The following is a 25505-nucleotide window of genomic DNA, read 5'->3' on the forward strand; positions in this document are numbered from 1 at the left end:
TTAAAGACATCTTAACTTTTTTATATCATTTTAAAATGAAATATCATAGTATGAGCCAATTCAAATATATGTTTATGGTATATGGACAAATGTAAGGCTAATAATAAATGACTCCAAAATATCATGTTTTTCCATTTGATCCAAGTGTCTCCTCCTTCCATCCCATTTTCTGCTCTGCCCCACTGTCTGCTTTTGAGCTACCCACTCTACTTCTATTTGATCAGGCCTCTGTTGAATATCTTCTGGATGCACTTATATACCAGACTTCTGCCCCTTCTCTACCCATGATTTAACTCTTTGGTGGCCCAACAAAATCCCTACCCATTCTAATGTTCTTTTTATCTGCCACCCTATCTTTCTCTTTTCTTCAGTCATAGCTTACTATGTGTGAGATATTACACATTTATCTCATTTAGATTATACAACAATCCCATGATTCAGGCTTTATAGACTTAGATGAGGACTTAAACTTATATAGCTTAATAAGAGGTGGCATTGGGATTCAAATCCAGATAAATCAGAATCCAAAGTTAATACACAGTCTCCCCAATTATACTATTGTCTTCCTAATTGTCCAACGCACCAGCCATTTTCAATCGTCCTTCTTCAGTAGGAGTTGGAATTGTCAATCACCCTCCTCTTGAAGCAACATTCTCGTGATTGGTACAATATAATGTTTTTCATCTTCAAATATCTCTGATGGTTTCTTATGTGTCCTTTACTGGTTTCCCAGTATAGGAAATACCTTGATATCTTGATATAATCCTCCTACCTCCCCCTAAAAATCAGTCATCCCCAAGTTTTTTGTGATTTCAACTATACCGTTTCCTCTGTAGTACTATCTTAATTCTATCATTTATTTGGTGGGTTTTTCTGTCATCCCTGGAAAGGTGATGCTTCTTAAATTTTTTTCTGTCTGATGCTCATCCTTGAGATTTAACAGAAAAAAAAAGAACAGATCAGCAGGAGTCACTGAGTTGTGCAACATGCCACAATGTCTGTGGAGTGACAGCACATACGTGGCATAAAACTTAGTTGCCTATGTGGATCTGAATGCTAGACGCTACAAAGTGATCTTATTTTTCTCTTTTGTGTTTAAGGCAGGGCTTACAGGGGTGGGAGGTAGATGGTACTGTAAACCCCTTATTGGTGGAATGGGGAGGCTACTATGTCTTGACTGCACTTTCATGTGTTTATTGGACATTTGTATGTTTTATTTGGAAAAATAGCTATTCAGATTCTTTGCTCTGTTTTTCAACTGGGCTATCTTTCCTTTTGAGTTGAAATAGTTCTTTATATATTCTACCTACATGTCCTTATCTGATATATGATTGTCAAACAGTTCCCCCCCAGTCACTGGGTTGTCATTTTGTTTTCTTGGCAGTATTCTTTGAAGTAAAAAAGTTTTAAATTTTGATGAAGTCCTATTTAAAATCAATTTTTTTACTTTGCTTATACAGCAAAAACATCTTATTGTCTTACAAAATAAGACATTCTTGTTTTCTATTATTTCCTTCATAGGTAATACATGAATAACATATTAATATTAATTATTTTATAAGCATTTTGGATACAAAATCAATAGGCCATCCTACATACTGGTAAAAATAGATAGTTATCCCAACAAAAGAACAACAAGAACAAAAAGGAATAAATGTAAAAACCCTTATGAAGAAAATTACAGTTGTCACCCAAAAAAATCACCAGGATGGCTAAACAGTAGAAAAAAGACCTTTATTGGCAATATCAGCTTGCAAATGGGGAAGAAACAGTCTCTGGTGTGGACTAAAAGTGCTCTCTCTTTGGAGAAGGAAAAAGCAGACTGGCTTTTGTGCTTCACAAGGCCGATATCCCTCAGTAGAGTCACACATGCTCAGCAGGCTTGAGGGAAAAGTTATACAAAATCATGAAGGAGGTCAAGTGCACGCGCAATGGGTAAGCATAAATGTAACATACAACCCACATTCACTTTGGGGTGGGGTTTTAGCATTAAATTGAGATCGAATCTGGTTCTTTATGTCAAAAGATGAATTATGGAACACAAAGACAGCTTGTGCCCAGCCTCTATAATCTGGCTGAAACTGGCTTAAGGATTGCAGTTGTCTATAAACAAAGAATATTTGTAAGGCCGGTCCTCTGTCCAAAAAGAGTGGTAGTGGTCTCAGTTGTAAATTAGAGTGAGGAGGGATCTGAACTCCTATTGTTAGAGAGTTTAGTAAGAATGTGGTTGTTTCTTGGTAGCTATAGGGATTTAGGAAGTTGTCACATCACCTAACTCCTAAACTTTTGTTTTGTTAACCTTGGAGGTCCATCTTAGTTGTTAAAGGAGTGTCTATTTTGGTCTTCAAAATACAGTATGGTATTTGGTCCACACAATATAATACTAAAGCATATAAAAGAAGATCCAAATAAATAAATAGTTATGCTATATGCATTAGTTGGATGACTTTGTGTCAGAAAGATATCAATTTGCCCTCAAATTAATCCATATACTCAGTTAAATTTGAACCAAAGTTCTAACAAATATTTTGTGCATGTCAGGAACTAGATAAATAAACCAAGATTCATATGAAAGAGCAACAGACCAAGAATATTCAAGTTAATTTTGATGAAGAACTAATAGGTAGACTTGTTTTATCTGGCATCAATACTTTCCTTTGATATTTAGTAATTAAGACTACGAGATAAGTACAGACAAATTGATCAATGAATTTTAACAGAGAACCCAGAAACTGGTCCATGTATATATGACAGAGGTGAGTAATATAAATCAATGAGGAAAGAGCAGACTTCTCAATAAACAGGTTGAAAACATTTATTATTTTCATTAAAAATTTAGCTTTCTACCTCACAGTATATACAAAGATTAATTCCAAGTAGATTCAACTTCTAAAAGTGAAAAGAAAATTTTTAAAATTTTATAATTTACACAAAAATATAACTATGATGTTGGTGTGGGGAAACCTAAGACAGATAAGATGATAAGATAAGATACATGAAAAAGACCAACTAAAAGAAAAAAAAGGAAATTTAACACATTAAAATTTGAGTTTTCTGAAGAATGATGATGTAAAGAAAGAAGATAATTGGATTAAGAACTCACTTTGTATAACCTAATATTTATGGACAACTATCAAATTATTAAAGACTTCTTTGTGAGATAGAAATAGGCATGATCACTGGGTCATGACGTTCTAGATAATCCTTGTTTTCCAATTTACAGTATTTTTAATGATGGTGGTGGTGGTAGTGTGTATATGTGCACGTGCATATGTGTGTTTTATACTTAGCTTTTATAATAGTCATAATAAAATGAACTAAATAGCCTATTTGTACAATATTTAATAGTTTGAGAGAAACTATTCATAGAGGATTATATCAAGATATCAAGTCTATATATCTTGAAGCTCAACCAACAGGTGGACTTTCAATGCAAGTATCAAAAATCCATGTGCAATCTCATTTAAGCAAAAATAGTTACTATTTTGCTGAAATGTTTGAAGTCTTGGTTTGCTGTGAGTCTCCCTGAATTGAGAAGACAGAATTGGGAATCTGAGGAACCTAAGCCTTCTAAAGTTCCCTGTTGGATGTACCAGAAAGGCGAGAGCTGCACAGAGATTGAAGTTCAGAGATCTGCAGAGGGCTTCCCTCAAGTTCTTAGCTAAATATTCACCAGTACAAGTTTGTGAAGAAACTGCCTGAGTTCAAGAAAAGATCTATTCTAAAGGAACAGAAGGAATAATCTCCCACACCCATTAAACATCGAATGGAAAACCTCACAGTTCACTCAGCATTGAGTAGGAAAAGAAGGGGACTGCCTCAGTAACAGGGCAAATTCGCCCTAGACTAACACCTGCTCCAGGCCCGCCTAACAAGGCTTAAAAGCAAGTCTCAAAACCCTTCTAAGTAACTTACCTGTGTCTCAGCACATAGCTCAAAAATATTTGTAGGTAATACCAAAAGATTTAACACCAAACATGGTAAAAATTTAAAAGCCCGTTATCCAATAAAAAACACCAAATATCCAAAGAAGCAAGAAAACACTTTCCATGTCAAGAAAAAAAATTAATCAATAGAAGCAGACTCAGAAGTGACACAGATGTGCCTACAGAAGTAGGAAAGAACATTGAAACAGTCATTTAAACTGTATTATAACCATGCAAGAAAGTAGAGGAAAGAGTGAGCATGTCAAGTAGAGACATGTCAGATTTAAGAAGATACAAGTCAAAATGCTGGAAATGAAAATGCATTTTTTAAGATGAAAAGTACACTGGATGGGATTCACAGTAGAAAACCATTAATAAACTTGAAGATATAGCAACAGAAACCATTCAAAATTAATCACAGAGTAAAAAGACTCGAAATATTGAACAGAGCATCAGTGAACAACCTTAAGGAACCTATTATGTACGTAACTGTAGTTGCTGCATATGGAACAGATAAATCATTTGAAGAAATAATGTCTGAAAATTTTCTAAATTTGATTTTAAAAAAACTCATAAACCCATGGATTCAAGATGTGCCATAGACCTCAAGGACAAGAAACATTAAATTAACAGATATATATACACGTACATATACATACATACCAAAACATAGCACAAACAATTTAAAATTAACAACAAAAACAAAATTATAAAAGCAGCCAGAGAATAAAAATATGTTGCATACAGAGGAAAAAAGATAAGGATGACAGCAGACTTATTGGAAACAATGTAAATGAGAAGACAGTAGAACATCTTTAAAACAGTGAGAAAAAAAAAAAAAAATTGTCAGCCTGACATTTTTTTACCCAGGGCAAATATTTTTCAGAAACAAAGGTGAAAATGAAGCCTTCTTCAGACATACAGAGTCTGAAAGAATTGATTATCTACAGAACAATAGTATAGCAAATGATGAAGGAAATTCTTCAAGCAGGAGGAAAATGATACCTGATGGAAATCTGGATCTACACTAAGGAATGAAGAGCACCATAAGTGATAAATATATGGGTAAAGAGAATGACATTTTAAAATGTTTATAACCCTCCTTAATATATCATTTAAAGTAAAAATAATAACAATATATTTTAGGGCTTATAATATGTGTAGAAGTAAAATGAAGGATACCAACAGCACAGAGACTTCGGGGTGGTGATGGTGATGATGGTGATGAAAATATCCTTCTGTCAGGTTCTTATATTATCTTTAAAGTGATATAAATTATGAATATATGACTGATACTACTTGTAAAATGGTATGATATTACTTGAAGATAGATTGTGATAAGTTACAGATGCATCTTTTAAACTCTAAAACAACCACTATAAAAACAAAGGATTCCTGTAATCCCAGTACTTTGGGAGGCTGAGGCGGGCAGATCATGAGGTCAGGAGTTTGAGACTAGCCTAGCCAACATAGTGAAACCCCGTCTCTACTAAAAATACAAAAAAATTATCTCGGTATGGTGGCCAGTGCCTGTAATCCCAGCTACTTTGGAGGTTGAGGCAGGAGAATCACTTGAACCTGGGAGGTGGAGGTTGCAGTGAGTTGAGATTGCGCCACTGCACTCCAGCCCAGGAGACAGTGGGAGACTCCCTCTCCAAAAAAAAAAAAAAAAAAAAAAAACCCAAACAAACAAACCACAACAGCAGCAACAAAAAGGATTGAAGCTAATAAGCCAACAAAGGACATAAAATGGAGCCATAAATAACACATAATTCAAAAGGCAGAAAAGAAGGAAATGGGAACAAAGAACAGTTGAGGCAAATACAAAACAAATAGCAAAATGATAGATTTAAATATAACCTTATCAATAATCATGTGAAATGTAAATAGTCTAGGCACCCCCATTAACAGATGTAGGTTGGTATATTGAATAAAAAATCAAGACCCAATTATATGCTGCCTATAATAAATATACTTTACACGCAAAACACAAATCAGTGAAAAGGCAAAAAAACTGAAAAAGATACACTACCTTAATACTAATCAAAAGAAACTCAGGGTGACACTTTTAGTATTAGACCAAGTAGATTTCAGAGCAAAGAATATTAACAGGCATAAAGAGAGGCATTTTATAATGATAAAAATAAAAATGAGTTTATCAGAAGGATATAACAATCATTTACATTTATGCACCTAATAATAGAGCCTCAAAATACATGAAGAAAAATCTGAGCTTGAATGGCAAAATTAAAAATTCACAAGTAAAAGTGAAAAGCTTCACCATCCTCTCTCAATAATTGATCGAACAAATGGAAAACAGCTTGGCCTAGTTGACCTTTACAGAGCACCTGACAACAGTATAATACACACACTTCTCAATACAAGTGAAAATTTTATTGAGATAAACCATTTTCTGGATTATCTAAATGGAGTTTAATAATAGGCAAAAGCCAGATTAGTGACTGCCTCTAGGAGAGGCAACAGGAGGTGGGATGGGGATTGATGAAAGAAAGAGGAAACTTTTGAGGGTTATGAGTGTATACTGATCATAGGGATATGTACATTTGTCAAAACGTATTGTGAATTTTACATCTGTATCTTGTACTTTGTATAAACATTACTGCAGTGAAAGTATACAAAAGGCATACATGACTATACAAATGATGCACATAAAATATCTCTTTTAATCTCTAACATAGACCAAATACATTAGTATAAAGTTAGTGTGTCACTACTGATCACAGACTAATCAAATCTGAATACCATACTCATCACTTGTTGTGCCTTTAAATCATCTATAACCAAAGATGCTTATTGATTTCCTCAAGAAAATGTAATAAGAAAGTGTATTTTGCTGATTTCCTTGATCTATGAAACACTATCACAAATAAAGAAAAATGAAAAACTTAATAGAAATATGAGCAAAACATACATTTTATAGACAAAATTACAAATAGATTAAAACATGGAAAGTTTTCAGCTTTATTTAAAGTCAATGGTTTGCAAAGTAAAACAACATTCCATTTTCACCTATAAGACTAACAAAGATCAGTTTGACTACCATGTTGGTGAGAGCTATTCTCATTCCTAATTAATAGGAGTATAATTAGTTAAAATTTTCTTTGGAGAGTAAGTGGACAAGATCAAAATTGAATAAGCCAATGCTCTTTGACCTAGTAATTCTGCTTATAAATATTTGTCCAACATATATACTTGGACATTACCAAAGATATATATACAAGAATGTTCACTGTACCATAATGGTAGAAAAGATCTCAAAGATCCCTAATTGTATACCAATAGAGAACTGGCTAAATAAAAAAAAAAAGTATGACTATATAAAAGAAGAATAAGCCAAAGTTAGAGAGGATAAAGTAGATATGTACATGCTGATATGAAGATGTCACAGAGATTTTGCATTTAGTAGAAAACATTTATATTTTGAAGACTAGTGAATAGGATACACTCTCATTGTATAAAAACAAGTATATACGGATGCCTGAAAATGTTTAGGAAGGACACAGAGAAACTGTTGATGATTACCTTCCTGAGTCTGAGCTAAGAAGGAGACTCAATAATCACTGCATATCTTCTAGTACTGTTTGACTTTTTACTACGTACTGCAAAAGTTTAATAATGATACTAAGTACCTTCACAAATACGATTTTTAAACATTAAAATGACAAAAAGAACACCCAAATTCATTCATATCATATTCAAAAAAGAGTTTAATTCTAAAGCAATTTAGTTGGGTTGCTTGTTTGTTTGTTTGTTTTTTGAGACGGAGTCTTCACTCTGTCCCCCTGGCTGGAGTGCAGTGGCGCGATCTCGGCTCACTGTAAGCTCCGCCTCCCGGGATCATGCCATTCTCCTGCCTCAGCCTCCTGAGTAGCTGGGACTACAGGCGCCCGCCACCGCGCCCGGCTAATTTTTTTGTATTTTTAGTAGAGACGGGGTTTCACCGTGTTAGCCAGGATGGTCTCGATTTCCTGACCTCGTGATCCGCCCGCCTCGGCCTCCCAAAGTGCTGGGACTACAGGCGTGAGCCACCGCGCCCTGCTTGCTTTTTTCTTAACCATGACTTCTATTAGACATTCTCTGCTCAGTAGCCCCAAAGAGCTGCAGTCCTAACATACGGTTGTTTTTTTTTTTTTTTTTTCTTTTAATCTTAGAAAAATTATAATCTGGTGTACTGTGTGAGATTTTATGGATGCAATAATATGGCAGGGTTTAAAATTTTTTACAGTATGTCATTGCCTAGTCTCCTTCTGTAATTCTTTGGAAAACTGACAAGAATTATGAGTCCTTTGCCAAAAATACCAATCAATTCAAACCACTCTGTTAAGTAACTAGTCCAACAGCTCATCTTCCAGGTTTCCTTATATTCTAAACCATGCCAGTTTTTTATCAGTTAATAGGCCCAAAAGATTATGCTTACTAATCTTAACTGTATTAAAAAACCCATGATAATTCCTAAAACAAATCCTATTTTCTGTATTGAACTTTTCTGATGAACTTTTTTTTAAAACAAAAATCACCTTTTCAAACCACACTTAATAGATTCTAACCAATTATTTAACATATAATTATACATAAAATTTCTTCTCTCTGAAGGTGAGAACTGTATTTGTGTTTCTTTGATTAGAAATATTGACCTTTCCTGATAAGAATTCAGTTCTACTATGTAGTAGTAAAATATCACTTACAGTGAGTTTCATTTAAAGTCTATTAGTTAAAAACATGTTTGCTGGCGGCTAACATTCTCTCAAAAATAAGATAATCTCTTATTTAATTACTTGGAAAAATGGTGATTCACACACATTCTAATTGGAATTTTAATATCACTCACTGACAACTCACCCAAGTAAAACCAATTCAATTTTAGCAATAATTACCCAGGAATAAGATACATCAAAAACAAATTTTGAGTCCAATAAATTAAGAAAGATCAAACCTATGCCCTGAGTTTCGTCTTTTTTTCCCAGATGTCCTAATTAACTTAGGTGGAAAGAATATTAATCAAGTGATCAAAGAAGCATAACGGGAGGAAAAGGAGCATAAAATAATTGTTCAGATAAACTTGAACTTGGGTTTGAATCACAACTCTTATGCTTACTACTCATCTGACCTTGGGCTACAAACTGTAAAGCTGTGATGATGATGATGATGATGATGATAATAATAATAATAATACATTTCCCTACAAGACCATTGGGTAGTTTAAATGAGCTTAGTTCACAGTAAATCAATAAATCATAACTATAATACTATTATGATTAATAAAGAATCTTAGTTTGTATTTTCCTACAAACTATATAAAGGTATTATTTTATATACATATATATATAGTATTACTTTATATATATATACTTTGTATATTTTCCTACAAAATATATAAAAGTATTACTTTTGATGATAGCCATTTATTGTGAGAAAAACAGAAAAAAATCATCTCAGCAACTATGTCGTCCCTCTGCTACATTAAGACTAAGATATATATCAGGCCTCATGGAAAATCAAAATAGTTGTTCAACCTTTCAAGATACAACCTGAGTTCTAGGGTCCCACCTTTTTGGTTGGCATTTATGCTTTCTAAGAGAAAACATCTGAACTGCTCAATTAGTTACCATCCAATATGATCCAAGAGACAAAATTCTTGTCAAGTAACTTCTTTATTTTCAACCCCAAGCATGAACACCAATCCCTGGCCCAAATAGTCCAAGCCAGAAGAGAAGGGATAGATTCACTGATTGATCATCACATATGCTGCCCAAGGCAAATTTATTTTATTTATTTTATTTTATTTTATTAATTTTGAATCAACTGAGTTTTAGATTCAACAGCAGTTTTAGGCAGAAAGAATGGGAGAAAAACACTTTCCTCAGGAGAAAGATGTCAGCATTGCAGGAACATAAACCTTCATGAAAATATCTCTAGTACAATAGTACAGCTGGAAAATTCACAAATCTGATGATGCAGTGTCTTGGAATTGACTGTAGTCAGTCCACCAGGGCATGCCCTCTGGCCCTGTGGCCTAAGGACTCTCTCAAGTAGGTCAGCGGAGCAGTCACAGGGCTCAGCTTATTGATTTGTCCTCTCTTAGGGATCACTGCTTTATGCTGTCCCATGTCCAGTGTCTGGACACCACTGTTTTACATACTTTGTCTTCATTTTTTTCAGTTAGTTGTTTTAGGCAGGAAGATAAATCTGGTCACTGTTACTCTCTGTTATCCAAAAGTAGACATCAGCCCTGTATATTTGATGGAAATACATTGAAAATATAAAATCTCAAATGCATGGGGGGAAAGAGGATGTCTGAGAATATAGAAATTCTCAACGAAGGTTGACCTTTAGATAAATTGATGCAGATAAATTGGTTTAAGGCAAAACAATCTGTTTCTAAGTTTTCATGTAAGCTATCATTTTTCTATCTGAAAATGATGGTAGTATTCCAGGAAAGAGTCAAGGGCTAACTAGAACTTCAGTCAGACCATGAAAAATAGCAGCAGTAGTCATGGTCAGCTGAATACTGTACTTCTCCAGGTTTCTCCCGTGCATGGGTCAAGAGAGATGAATTTTAGGTGTCAGTTTGATGGCAAGCCTCTTATAATCTTTCATTTATTAACCATGTGGATTCGATCATAGCGCAAAAAGGAGAGTGCACCAATAATCCAAAGAGATTAAATGAAGTCATAGGATTCCATACAAGAAAAACCTGTATAAATTTTAATGATAATTGACCTCAGAGAAGCATATCTACACCATATCCATCTCCACAGAAGAGCCTAAGGAAACTCTATTGATATTTAGTTTCTAGAGGCAAAATATGAGTAACCCTCGACCCCCTAAAAGACTGTGACCAGTGTCCACAGGTCAGGGAGTCCACTGTTTCATTTTCTTTCTGGACAGACTGCTCAGAATAGGAGCCATACCATTCACTCAGTCAATATCACAATCATGCATTCAACAATTACCCTAGTGGACCCTGTGCCACATGCTGGAGCTATTATTACAATCAAGACATTCCTCACATACTTTTGTCTTCTTCCCAACGCCGTGGGGAGGGGAGGGGTCTGCCAAGCCTGCCTGATAAGACTAATTCCTTAGAGCTTATGCAGGTGACATTAAGTCCTATGCTATTCAGATGCTTTTGAGACCCTTGTTTAAAAAATAAAAAGATATGGAGAATGTAGGTATTACTGTACTCTCTCCCTCACCAGTTTTAAGCAGTCAACTCAGAAACATCTAGTAACTATCATGGAAAGTGGCCCACTACCTGCACTTGTTCCATGCTGACGACTGGTGATGATGCTACTTCAGAGCTGAATTCTCTGATCTAATGTCTTCTTCACCCATGTTCTTTTCCCCCGAACCCCACCTTCAGGGAAACTGTGCACACTTATGTCCCTTTGTTTCTTTTGTCTCTCATCCTAAATTTTAAAAAACTGTCCATTTGTTCTATTTTTAATTTTTTATTTGTATTGGCATTACAGCTTTATTCTGTCAGATTGTTTTATATAACACATGGAACTTCACTTACCTTTCTGAGGTTGCTCTGGTACCCTGAGTTAATGGGAAATCTATCTGAAGCTGCAAAACCATAATTCACATATGAGCCTTTGTAAGTCAGCCTTTTGCAAGTTGAAGTGCTCTACACCTACATACAAATGCTCTTGACATATTTCCTATGTGCTTGCCCCTGCGTTCTTCATGAAACTGGGGAAGGATGTAGTATGGTCAAGAGGGGAGTGAACAGGCATGCCTGGAAGAAAAAACAGTCTGTGAAGGAGTATTGAACATTTATTTATTTATCTATTTTTAATGTAGGTAATGTTTTCTAAAGAGACAGGGTCTCACTATGTTTCCCAGTCTGGTCTGAAACTCCTGGGCTCAAGTGATTCTCCTGCCTCATCCTCCCAAAATGTTGGAATTACAAGCATTAGCCACCATGACTGGCCTAAACTCTAAAAGTCTGGGCAAAATAATTCAGAGAGAGACTATAAACAAATGGCCTCCTTCAATAAAACGAACTATAAAATTTCAAAGATGTTAGAAGCTTAAGAGCTCTAGAAAGAAAATCTCCGAGTGAGAGCAATTACATTTAAAGAAGCCCTGAGTCTCTCACTTGAGTTTTTTCTCTAGAGCTCCATTGTTTCCTAGTGTAGCCATTAAAGTCAAAATTGTGGCCATTTAAGTCAAAATTAAATAAAATTTAGAATTTAGTTCCTCAGTCATACTAGTCACATTTCAAATGTTCAGTTGGCCTATGGTGATTAAGGGTGACCAGACTGGCCAGCACAGAGATTTCCATTGTTAGAGAAAGTTCAGCACTGCTCTGGAATTCTTGTTTGATTCTCAACTTTCAAGAGTTCATCAATGGCCTATTAGAACTCCAGCCTAAACATGGACAAAAATACTTTTATTTAGGACAGGCAAGACAATGACATCAAGAGTGTTATCTAATACTAAAGAAAAATAAGAAAGTGACTCTAATCAGTAATAAAGGACTCAAGATAGTTGCATCTAAGGTAGAGATTTCTAACATTCCAAGTTAAAAGAAAGAAGGAAAGCTGGTACAACTTTACAGATCTTGGTATCTACTCCTGCCAGGTTCTCACTTATCCTGAGGAAAACAAAAAGGCGAATTTCTTATGGTCTCAGCAGCTTTCGTCATATGTCATAGGCAACTGACAAAAAGAAAAGGCTTATAAGTCAGTTGCAAGTTTCTTATCTATCTGCAGTCTACAACCTCATCCCCAGTTTTATCTGAATCTTTTCAACTAAGGTTGTTACAGCTCTGACCTAGGTGTTCTTACTCCTGTTTCATCTTTAGCATAACCAAGGATGTGCAAACTCCTTATGGTAAGAAAGGATCATTGCAAAGCTGATTCTCAATCCAGAGAAACGGAAGCCCAAAATGTTTATAGGCAGGGGTGATGTATATTTTTTAAAATTCATCTGCATGATGCTGATATGCCTTTCTGGAAGGAAAAACACCTATGTTTATTAAAAATGACGATTTCTAATACATTTCTCACAACAAAACTCTGGCAAGTTCTAACCCTTCCCATCATTACCAGGTTATCAGTTTTTCTCTGGAGCATTTTATAAGCACATTCATCTAAAAGTGCCATACTTGATTATAGGAAATTAGTCTTAGACATTAACAGCCCCATATGTAATAATAAAATCATCATATAATGAGTATAACTGTGACTATTTAAATAAAAATCATTTCAGTACTCACTTATGGATAAGTAATAAAATGTCTTTCATAACCTCTTGCCTTTCTGAATGTCCTGCCTCCATCGAATCTGCAACCTCCAGCACTGAGATACTACACTGAACGCCAGCTGTTAGTATAGATACCAACAAGCCAAATGTCCCTTTGTTTCTTTTGTCTTACCACTTTCCAGCACAAAAACACTAGAAGACACACCAAAGTGGTGGATGAGTGTCTATGTCAGTCCGAGGAGAAATATGTGAAATTGTTGTTTTTACTAAATTGAGTCAATTATGATAAGAGCATTTCCTTATCAAAGAGGACACACGTTAGTACCAATGGGAAGAAAAAGTGGTGGTATATTATGTTATAAACTAACAATTGTCTTCATTGTGTTTTATATATGTAACTAAAGGAATACATATTTTTATATTGCTTGTGGTTTGCTATTGACAAGAAGGCAATAAATCTTAATACCATCTTTTTCATGTATAGGAAGTAATGAGAAGGATGTCACACCAGAAAATTTAATATGGTCCAAAGGAAGAAGAAAGAAAAAGAAAAGGAAAAGTCCATTTTAAAGCCTTCCTGGGATATTTTGCCTACCTAAAGGTGGCAATAAGAGTACATGAATCTGTGGCTGGCAGACGATGAAACAACTCTGAAGCCCCAAGTCCAGCAACACCTGAAAACAAGAGGTAGCCACTAAAACTCTTCTGCATGATAATATAAAGCATTGTTTCCAAAGTGAAACAATTGGTAGGGAAATCTATATAGAATATGATGCATTTAGAAAATATTTCTCTTCTTTATTGTAAAGTTAGGCTGAACTGTTTCTAAGAATTATTATCTGGCCAGGTGTGGTGGCTCATGCCTGTAATCCCAGCACTTTGGGAAACTGAGGCGGGCAGGTCATCTGAGGTCAGGAGTTCGAGACCAGTCTGATCAACACGGAGAAACCCCGTCTCTAAAAAACGTACACTGGGCATGGTGGTGTATGCCTGTAATCTCAGCTACTTGGGAAGGCTGAGGCAGGAGAATCGCTTGAACCCAGGAGGTGGAGGTTGTGGTGAGCCGAGATCACACCATTGCACTCCAGCCTGGGGAACAAGAGTGAAACTTCTACTCAAAAAATAAATAAGTAGAGGGCGGAGCAAGATGGCCGAATAGGAACAGCTTCAGTCTCCAACTCCCAGCGTGAGCAACACAGAAGACCGGTGATTTCTGCATTTTCAACTGAGGTACTGGGGTCATCTCACTGGGGAGTGCCGGACAATCGGTGCTGGTCAGCTGCTGCAGCCCGACCAGCGAGAGCTGAAGCAGGACGAGGCATTGCCTCACCTGGGAAGCGCAAGGGGGAAGGGAATCCCTTTTCCTAGCCAGGGGAACTGAGACACACAACACCTGGAAAATCGGGTAATTCCCACCCCAATACCGTGCTTTAAGCAAACGAGCACACCAGGAGATTATACCCACACCTGGCCGGGAGGGTCCCATGGCCACAGAGCCTCCCTCATTGCTAGCACAGCAGTCTGCGAACTAACCGCAAGGCAGCAGTGAGGCTGGGGGAGGGGCGCCCGCCATTGCTAAGGCTTAAGTAGGTATACAAAGCTGCTGGGAAGCTCGAACTGGGTGGAGCTCACAGCAGCTCAAGGAAACCTGCCTGTCTCTGTAGACAGAGCTGGGGACAGGGCACAGCTCAAAAACAACAGGGGAAGCAGCAGAGGCCTGTGCAGACGCGAATGACTCTGTCTGACAGCTTTGAAGAGAGCAGTGGATCTCCCAACACGGAGGTTGAGATCTGAGAACGGACAGACTGCCTGCTCAAGTGGGTCCCTGACCCCTGAGTAGCCTAACTGGGAGACATGCCCCACTAGGGGCAGTCTGACACCCCACACCTCACGGGGTGGAGTACACCCCTGAGAGGAAGCTTCCAAAGTAAGAATCAGACAGGTACACTCGCTGTTCAGCAATATTCTATCTTCTGCAACCTCTGCTGCTGATACCCAGACAAACAGGGTCTGGAGTGGACCTCAAGCAATCTCCAACAGACCTATAGCTGAGGGTCCTGACTATTAGAAGGAAAACTATCAAACAGGAAGAACACCTATACCAAAACCCCATCAGTACATCACCATCATCAAAGACCAGAGGCAGATAAAACCACAAAGATGGGGAAGAAGCAGGACAGAAAAGCTGGAAATTCAAAAAATAAGAGCGCATCTCCCCCTGCAAAGGAGCGCAGCTCATCGCCAGCAACGGATCAAAGCTGGTCAGAGAATGACTTTGATGAGATGAGAGAAGAAGGCTTCAGTCCATCAAACTTCTCAGAGCTAAAGGAGGAATTACGTACCCAGCGCAAAGAAACTAAAACTCTTGAAAAAAGAGTGGAAGAATTGATAGCTAGAATAATTAATGCAGAGAAGGTCATAAATGAAATGACAGAGATGAAAACCATGACACGAGAAATACATGACAAATCCACAAGCTTCAGTAACCGACTAGATCAACTGGAAGAAAGAGTATCAGCGATTGAGGATCAAATGAATGAAATGAAGAGAGAAGAGAAACCAAAAGAAAAAAGAAGAAAAAGAAATGAACAAAGCCTGCAAGAAGTATGGGATTATGTAAAAAGACCAAATCTACATCTGATTGGGGTGCCTGAAAGTGAGGGGGAAAATGGAACCAAGTTGGAAAACACTCTTCAGGATATCATCCAGGAGAACTTCCCCAACCTAGTAGGGCAGGCCAACATTCAAATTCAGGAAATACAGAGAACACCACAAACATACTCCTTGAGAAGAGCAACTCCAAGACACATAATTGCCAGATTCACCAAAGTTGAAATGAAGGAAAAAATCTTAAGGGCAGCCAGAGAGAAAGGTCGGGTTACCCACAAAGGGAAGCCCATCAGACTAACAGCAGACGTCTCGGCAGAAACTCTACAAGCCAGAAGAGAGTGGGGGCCAATATTCAAAGTTCTTAAAGAAAAGAATTTTAAACCCAGAATTTCCTATCCAGCCAAACTAAGTTTCATAAGTGAAGGAGAAATAAAATCCTTTACAGATAAGCAAATGCTTAGAGATTTTGTCACCACCAGGCCTGCCTTACAAGAGACCCTGAAGGAAGCCCTAAACATGGAGAGGAACAACCGGTACCAGCCATTGCAAAAACATGCCAAAATGTAAAGACCATCGAGGCTAGGAAGAAACTGCATCAACTAACGAGCAAAATAACCAGTTAATATCATAATGGCAGGATCAAGTTCACACATAACAATATTAACCTTAAATGTTAATGGACTAAATGCTCCAATTAAAAGACACAGACTGGCAAACTGGATAAAGAGTCAAGACCCATCAGTCTGCTGTATTCAGGAGACCCATCTCACATGCAGAGACATACATAGGCTCAAAATAAAGGGATGGAGGAAGATCTACCAAGCAAATGGAGAACAAAAAAAAGCAGGAGTTGCAATCCTAGTCTCTGATAAAATAGACTTTAAACCATCAAAGATCAAAAGAGACAAAGAAGGCCATTACATAATGGTAAAGGGATCAATTCAACAGGAAGAACTAACTATCCTAAATATATATGCACCCAATACAGGAGCACCCAAATTCATAAAGCAAGTCCTTAGAGATTTACAAAGAGACTTAGACTCCCATACAATAATAATGGGAGACTTCAACACTCCACTGTCCACATTAGACAGATCAACGAGACAGAAAGTTAACAAGGATATCCAGGAATTGAACTCATCTCTGCACCAAGCAGACCTAATAGACATCTATAGAACTCTCCACCCCAAATCAACAGAATATACATTCTTCTCAGCACCACATCGCACTTATTCCAAAATTGACCACATAATTGGAGGTAAAGCACTCCTTAGCAAATGTAAAAGAACAAAAATTATAACAAACTGTCTCTCAGACCACAGTGCAATCAAACTAGAACTCAGGACTAAGAAACTCAATCAAAACCGCTCCACTACATGGAAACTGAACAACCTGCTCCTGAATGACTACTGGGTACATAACGAAATGAAGGCAGAAATAAAGATGTTCCTTGTAACCAATGAGAACAACGATACAACATACCAGAATCTCTGGGACACATTTAAAGCAGTGTGTAGAGGGAAATTTACAGCACTAAATGCCCACAAGAGAAAGCTGGAAAGATCTAAAATGGACACTCTAACATCACAATTAAAAGAACTGGAGAAGCAAGAGCCAAACACATTCAAAAGCTAGCAGAAGGTAAGAAATAACTAAGATCAGAGCAGAACTGAAGGAGATTGAGACACAAAAAACCCTTCAAAATATCAATGAATCGAGGAGCTGGTTTTTTGAAAAGATCAACAAAATTGACAGACCGCTAGCAAGACTAATAAAGAAGAAAAGAGAGAGGAATCAAATAGATGCAATAAAAAATGATAAAGGGGATATCACCACGGACCCCACAGAAATACAAACTACCATCAGAGAATACTATAAACACCTCTACGCAAATCAACTAGAAAATCTAGAAGAAATGGATAATTTCCTGGACACTTACACTCTTCCAAGACTAAACCAGGAAGAAGTTGAATCCCTGAATAGACCAATAGCAGGCTCTGAAATTGAGGCAATAATTAATAGCCTACCAACCAAAAAATGTCCAGGACCAGATGGATTCACAGCTGAATTCTACCAGAGGTACAAGGAGGAGCTGGTACCATTCCTTCTGAAACTATTCCAATCAATTGAAAAAGAGGGAATCCTCCCTAACTCATTTTGTGAGGCCAACATCATCCTGATACCAAAGCCTGGCAGAGACACAACAAAAAAAGAAAATTTTAGACCAATATCCCTGATGAACATCGATGCAAAAATCCTCAATAAAATACTGGCAAACCGGATTCAGCAGCACATCAAAAAGCTTATCCACCATGATGAAGTGGGCTTCATCCCTGGGATGCAAGGCTGGTTCAACATTCGCAAATCAATAAATGTAATCCAGCATATAAACAGAACCAAAGACAAGAACCACATGATTATCTCAATAGATGCAGAAAAGGCTTTTGACAAAATTCAACAGCCCTTCATGCTAAAAACGCTCAATAAATTCGGTATTCATGGAACGTACCTCAAAATAATAGCTATTTATGACAAACCCACAGCCAATATCATACTGAATGGGCAAAAACAGGAAAAATTCCCTTTGAAAACTGGCACAAGACAGGGATGCCCTCTCTCACCACTCCTATTCAACATAGTGTTGGAAGTTCTGGCTAGGGCAATCAGGCAAGAGAAAGAAATCAAGGGTATCCAGTTAGGAAAAGAAGAAGTCAAATTGTCCCTGTTTGCAGATGACATGATTGTATATTTAGAAAACCCCATTGTCTCAGCCCCAAATCTCCTTAAGCTGATAAGCAACTTCAGCAAAGTCTCAGGATACAAAATCAATGTGCAAAAATCACAAGCATTCTTATACACCAGTAACAGACAAGCAGAGAGCCAAATCAGGAATGAACTTCCATTCACAATTGCTTCAAAGAGAATCAAATACCTAGGAATCCAACTTACAAGGGATGTAAAGGACCTCTTCAAGGAGAACTACAAACCACTGCTCAGTGAAATAAAAGAGGACACTAACAAATGGAAGAACATACCATGCTCATGGATAGGAAGAATCAATATCGTGAAAATGGCCATATTGCCCAAGGTTATTTATACATTCAATGCCATCCCCATCAAGCTACAATGAGTTTCTTCACAGAACTGGAAAAAATGGCTTTAAAGTTCATATGGAACCAAAAAAGAGCCCGCATTGCCAAGACAATCCTAAGTCAAAAGGACAAAGCTGGAGGCATCACGCTACCTGACTTCAAACTATAATACAAGGCTACAGTAACCAAAACAGCATGGTACTGGTACCAAAACAGAGATATAGACCAATGGAACAGCACAGAATCCTCAGAAATAATACCACACATCTACAGCCATCTGATCTTTGACAAACCTGAGAGAAACAAGAAATGGGGAAAGGACTCCCTATTTAATAAATGGTGCTGGGAAAATTGGCTAGCCATAAGTAGAAAGCTGAAACTGGATCCTTTCCTTACTCCTTATACGAAAAGTAATTCAAGATGGATTAGAGACTTAAATGTTAGACCTAATACCATAAAAACCCTAGAAGAAAACCTAGGTAATACCATTCAGGACATAGGCATGGGCAAGGACTTCATGTCTAAAACACCAAAAGCAACGGCAGCAAAAGCCAAAATTGACAAATGGGATATGATTAAACTAAAGAGCTTCTGCACAGCAAAAGAAACTACCATCAGAGTGAACAGGCAACCTACAGAATGGGAGAAAATTTTTGCAATCTACTCATCTGACAAAGGGCTAATATCCAGAATCTACAAAGAACTCAAACAAATTTACAAGAAAAGAACAAACAACCCCATCAAAAAGTGGGCAAAGGATATGAACAGACATTTCTCAAAAGAAGACATTCATACAGCCAACAGACACATGAAAAAATGCTCATCATCACTCGCCATCAGAGAAATGCAAATCAAAACCACAATGAGATACCATCTCACACCAGTTAGAATGGCAATCATTAAAAAGTCAGGAAACAACAGGTGCTGGAGAGGATGTGGAGAAATAGGAACACTTTTACACTGTTGGTGGAATTGTAAACTAGTTCAACCATTATAGAAAACAGTATGGCGATTCCTCAAGGATCTAGAACTAGATGTACCATATGACCCAACCATCCCACTACTGGGTATATACCCAAAGGATTATAAATCATGCTGCTGTAAAGACACATGCACACGTATGTTTATTGTGGCACTGTTCACAATAGCAAAGACTTGGAATCAACCCAGATGTCCATCAGTGACAGACTGGATTAAGAAAATGTGGCACATATACACCATGGAATATTATGCAGCCATAAAAAAGGATGAGTTTGCATCCTTTGTAGGGACATGTATGCAGCTGGAAACCATCATTCTTAGCAAACTATCACAAGAACAGAAAACCAAACACCACATGTTCTCACTCATAGATGGGAACTGAACAATGAGATCACTTGGACTTGGGAAGGGGAACATCACACATCGGGGCCTATCATGGGGGGGAGAGGGATTGCATTGGGAGTTATACCTATTATAAATGACGAATTGATGGGTGCTGACGAGTTGATGGGTGCAGCACACCAACATGGCACAAGTATACATATGTAACAAACCTGCACGTTATGCACATGTACTCTAGAACTTAAAGTATTAAAAAAAAAAAAAAAAAAGACATAAAATACATGCTGGATTTGGAAGACCTAGTATGAGAATAAGAATGCAAAGTATCTCATTAACAATTTTATATTGATTACCTATTGATGACACTTTGGATATACTGCTAAGTAAAAGATATTACGAAAAATAAATTAAATAAATAAATAAATAAATAAACAAATGAAAAGAATGATTATCCATCTTTGGGAGATGTGTGTGGTTACGTACTATATGATTCATTTACGTGACGTTCTTGAAACAATGAAAGTATGATCGTGAATCCATAGATCACTGTCAAGGGTGAAGTTTGGCAGGCGGGTGTGACTGTGAGGTGAAAGCACAGGAACTTCCTTTGGGGTGATGGTGGTGTGGCCTCCTGACTGCCGTCATGGCCTCACAAATCTATACATGAGATAAAATTTCATACTAAACATTTTTTTAGTGCAGAAAAAAACTGGTGAAATCCAAATAAATCCTGTAGTTTAGTTAATTGTTTGCATTGATGTCTTTTTACTGGTTTTGATAATTATGCTATACTTTTGTATGTTATTGTCATTGGGGAAGCTAGGTGAAGGATATACAAAACTATATTTTCTACTTTTGCAACTTCTATATGAGTCTAAAATTATTTCTAATTTTTAAATTATTATACAAATTTTTAATTAAAAATTATTTTGAATGTAAACATTTTAAAAAGAAAACCTAAACTCAGAGTGCAAAGGAATTTTTTTGTATATTTTTGTAAGTTTTTGGTCAGCTTTAAAATATCCAAAAGGATATCAATTGGCTTCTAGAATCTCCAGAGAACCAAGCTCTGAGGCCACATAGCCAGACATAAGGCTCAAATAATGTTACAGATATGACCCAGTGAAGATATCACAGCATGCTAGCTTCTAACTTTCGCACTGCAGCACTGGAGACCTAACACTGCCACAAACATCACTGTCCCTGTTGCCTCTGGGAGCTGGATGTAACTGCTTCCCTAGATCCCAAAAAAATGCTTCTGCAGAGCTGGGCGCTGTGGCTCACACCTGTAATCCCAGCACCTTGGGAGACCGAGGCGGGTGGATCACGAGGTCAAGAGATTGAGATCATCGTAGCCAACATGGGGAAGCCCCATCTCTACTAAAAATACAAAAAATTAGCTGGGCATGGTGGCAGGTGCCTGTAGCCCCAGCTACTCGGGAGACGGAAGCAGAAGAATCACTTGAACCTGGGAGACAGAGGTTGCCGTGAGCCAAGATTGCGCCACTGCACTCCAGCCTGGCAACAGAGTGAGACTGCGTCTAAAAAAAAGCTTCTGCATAGTCTCTACTTTAACTTCGAACTCAGGGTCTGTTTGTATCTATCTGATGGATGGCCTAGGGCATGGGATACACCCCTTTCTGCAAAGGACAGTGGGAACAGGGTTAGCTAGCACTTTCAGCCTTCATAGTGAAAAGCAGACTCTCCCTCAAAAGGTGGGTAGTTCCCCAAATATGATAAGGAAGTGCCAAAGCTGGGTCATCAAAAAAAATGACAAGATCAGAAACTATGGAACTACTAGAAGAAAACATTAGGAAAATGCTCCAGGACACTGGTCTGGGCAAAAATTTGTTGTATACGACCTTAAAAACACAGGCAACAAAAGTAAAAATTGATAACTGGGATGATATCAAGCTAAAAAGCTTCTGCACAGCAAGGGAAACAATCAACAAAGTTGAGAGACAACCCATAGAATGAGAGAAAATATTTCCAAACTATCTATCTGACAAGGGATTAATATCCAGAATATACAAAAGTTCAAAAAACGTAACAGAAAATAATCAAACAATCTGGTTTAAAAATAAATGGGCAAAAGATCTGAATAAACATTTCTCAAAAGAAGACATACATATCTTCTTGGCCAACAGGTATAAGAACAAATGCTAAACCTCATTAACCATAATAGAAACACAAATCCAAACCACAAGGAGATATCATCTTATCCCTGTTAAAGTGACTTTTTATGAAAAAGAGAAAAATGGATGCTGGCAAGGATGTGGAGAAAGGAAACCCTTGTATGCTGTTGGTGGGAATGTAAATCAGTACAACCACTATTGAGAATAGTATGGCGATTCCTCAAAAAAACTAAAAACAGAACTACTGTATGATCCAGCAATTTTACTACTAGGTGTATATCCAAAGGAAGAACATCAGGATATCAAAGAGATATCTACACTCCTGTTTATTGTAGCACTATTCACAATAGCCAAAATTTGGAATCAACCTAAGTGCCCATCTATGGATGAATACAATTTTAAAATGTGGTATATTTACACAACAGAACAGAATATTATTCAGCCATAAAAATAATAAAATCCTGTCATTTGTAGCAACACAAATGGAACTGGAGGTCATTAGGTTAAGCAAAATAAGCCAGGCACAGAAAGAGAAATATCGTTTGCTCTCATTCATATGTGGGAACTGAAAAAGAGGCTATCATGAAAATAGAGAGGAGATCAGTGGTTCCCAGAGGCCAAGAAGGGTAGGGGAAAGGAGAAAATAAAGAGAGATTGATTAATGGGTACAAATATTACACTTTGATAGAAAAAAATAAGACCTAGTGTTTAACACATCAGTAGGGCAACTATAGTTTACAATAACCTATTGTATATTTCAAAATCGCTGGAAGAGAATAATTAGAATGTTTCTAAGTGTAAAGGAAAGACTAGTATTTAAGGTGATGGCTATCCAAATTATACCACTTTGATCTTTACAAATTATATCAACAGATTAAATTATCACATGTACCCTGGAAAAAAAATGACAAAGATCTACCACAAATAATAAGTAGAAGCATGGCCTTTCCCACATCATGCCTCTGCCAACTGAGCCAAATGTTTATCCTAATAAGAAGGTGAGCCTGGGGCACAGGGGTAACTATCTGTGATGCCAGTAGCCTAAAGTACAGCAGCAGCAAGGTCTCTCAACAGGGATGGCTTAGGAGTGGATATGGGGCAAGCTTCTTAAATTTCCAAAATATATTTAAAGAGGAAGTTGCTTCTTAAGGGGAAGGAAGTTAACATTTACATCGTTGGTATGTGTGTGTGCCAATGTGTATCAGATGTGTTGAATAGGAGAGTTATTTTTCACCCTTACTAACAAAGTAATCAAATCTCTAGCACAGAAGGACTTGTAACATTTTTACTTTTGCTATTTAGATAATTGGTAACAGGTATAACAGGAGATGATGAAAGATAAGATGCCCAGAAATTAAGATGTAAAGGAGAAAGGGAAGAAGAAGCGGCTTAACTAAAGTGCTAAGACTTAAAGGGAGCAATAAACAATATTATTGATGGTGGGAGTGAGACAAAATCATTAAAATACGGTGTTTGTTTTGCAAATATGAATGATCCATATGAAAATTATTCGAGCTTAATAGCACAGAAATGCAAATATAGAAGTCTAAGTTTCACTGGGTTTCATAAAAATCATGTCCACTTTTAGTCAACCATCAATCCCCTTTACAAATATGACCTAGCTTAGTGCAAATCCTCTAATACTAAAGCAATCAACAACAAATATATTTTCATTGATTTTTCTAAAATAAATAACCTGAAGAATTGCTGATCTTAACTATTTTGTACAAATAAGTGAACTTCACCAAAACCATTACTGCCATACATTGTCAAATAATTAACTGTGTGCCACTATTTGTCTTCCTTCTATAACTAAAGATAGTACCCCACTGAGAACTAACTGAGAATTTTGACATTCAGGGCAAACGTGTTGCCATACTGAGAATATAAATAACATACATGTAAATACCTTTAGGTAGATATTTTAGGAAAATCAAAGAACTTTCAAACTCATTTAATGTTGTAGTGATATCTAAATATGTTTTGTCTTTTGCTTTAAAATTTCCCAAGAATGTTTGCCAAAGGCATTTGCTTCTTCAACTTCTTTTAAAAATAAGTTCTGTCACTGCTAGCTGCTCCTAAAAAAAATTTTACAATTGTTTAAATTATGGAACTATCAAGAAACATAAATTTTAGAAGGACTTTTAAGATACTTGGGTTACTTCGTAGCCTAAATGAGGATATTTAATCACTCTCCAAGAGTATATTTAGAATCACACAATCCTATGATTATTTAATTTAACTTTTGGGAAATAAAAGTTTGCCAATTGTCATAAGTATCAAGTTCCAACACAGCCTGAGTATGGAATTGGGAGGTTTTAATGAGAAGCTTGAGGTGTCACTGAGGGGAAGCTTATGGCTAGAGAACAGGTGGACAGCCGAAGAAAGAACTTGGAGTGGGAATTTGCAACAAACCACATTCTCCAAGGCATTCTTGAGTCTCCCAACTCCCAGTGGAAGAGAAAGGATGACCGAGGGTATTAGGTGGTGGAATTAAAGAACTAATTCAGTGAGTACACTGCTTTCCCTAGAGCAACCTAAAATTCCAAATCTCTAATCCCAGAGGAAGAAGTCACTTGAGTCTAATTCAGGAGGCAAAAGGACAGGACAACAGGATGCTCTACAAAATCTCTAGATTCTAAGCCCAAGAGAGCTCTGTGGCTATTCATAGAGATGTGCCTAGGACTATTAAGCCAGCAGAATGGGGTCCTGGGGACCAAGTTCCATTCTTGAGCAGAGGTAGGAGGAAGGGCGATAGAGCTTGGGTTCAAGGTTGGACTCCTGTGCCAGGAATGAACTGCATTGGAAACCAATAATGATAGCTGGGTTCAAACGTCACCAGACCAGTTAAATACACGCTTGCAGTGAAGAAAGCAGAATTGGGTGAGGAAGTGATCATTTGGATTTCAGATGGGTACACAGAGCCTTGCCCAAATATGCCAGGCATATTATAGATCTTAAGATGCCTCCAGGTCTGGTTCTTATTGACTCACAAACTGACTGATTTTTATTGCTGTGAAAGGGCAGGTTCGTGATTTAGTGTCATTATTCCAGTAATAGCTATTAATTGTAGGAGCATTTGAAAAAATACAGAAAACATTTAAAAAAGAAAATAAATATTCCATTATTTCACCATCAAAAGATGAGATAAGCTCCATTAAAAACTTTGGCATTCTACCCACCAA

This window comes from Rhinopithecus roxellana, chromosome 9 (assembly GCF_007565055.1).
Source record: "Rhinopithecus roxellana isolate Shanxi Qingling chromosome 9, ASM756505v1, whole genome shotgun sequence".
NCBI classification, from domain to species: domain Eukaryota; kingdom Metazoa; phylum Chordata; class Mammalia; order Primates; family Cercopithecidae; genus Rhinopithecus; species Rhinopithecus roxellana.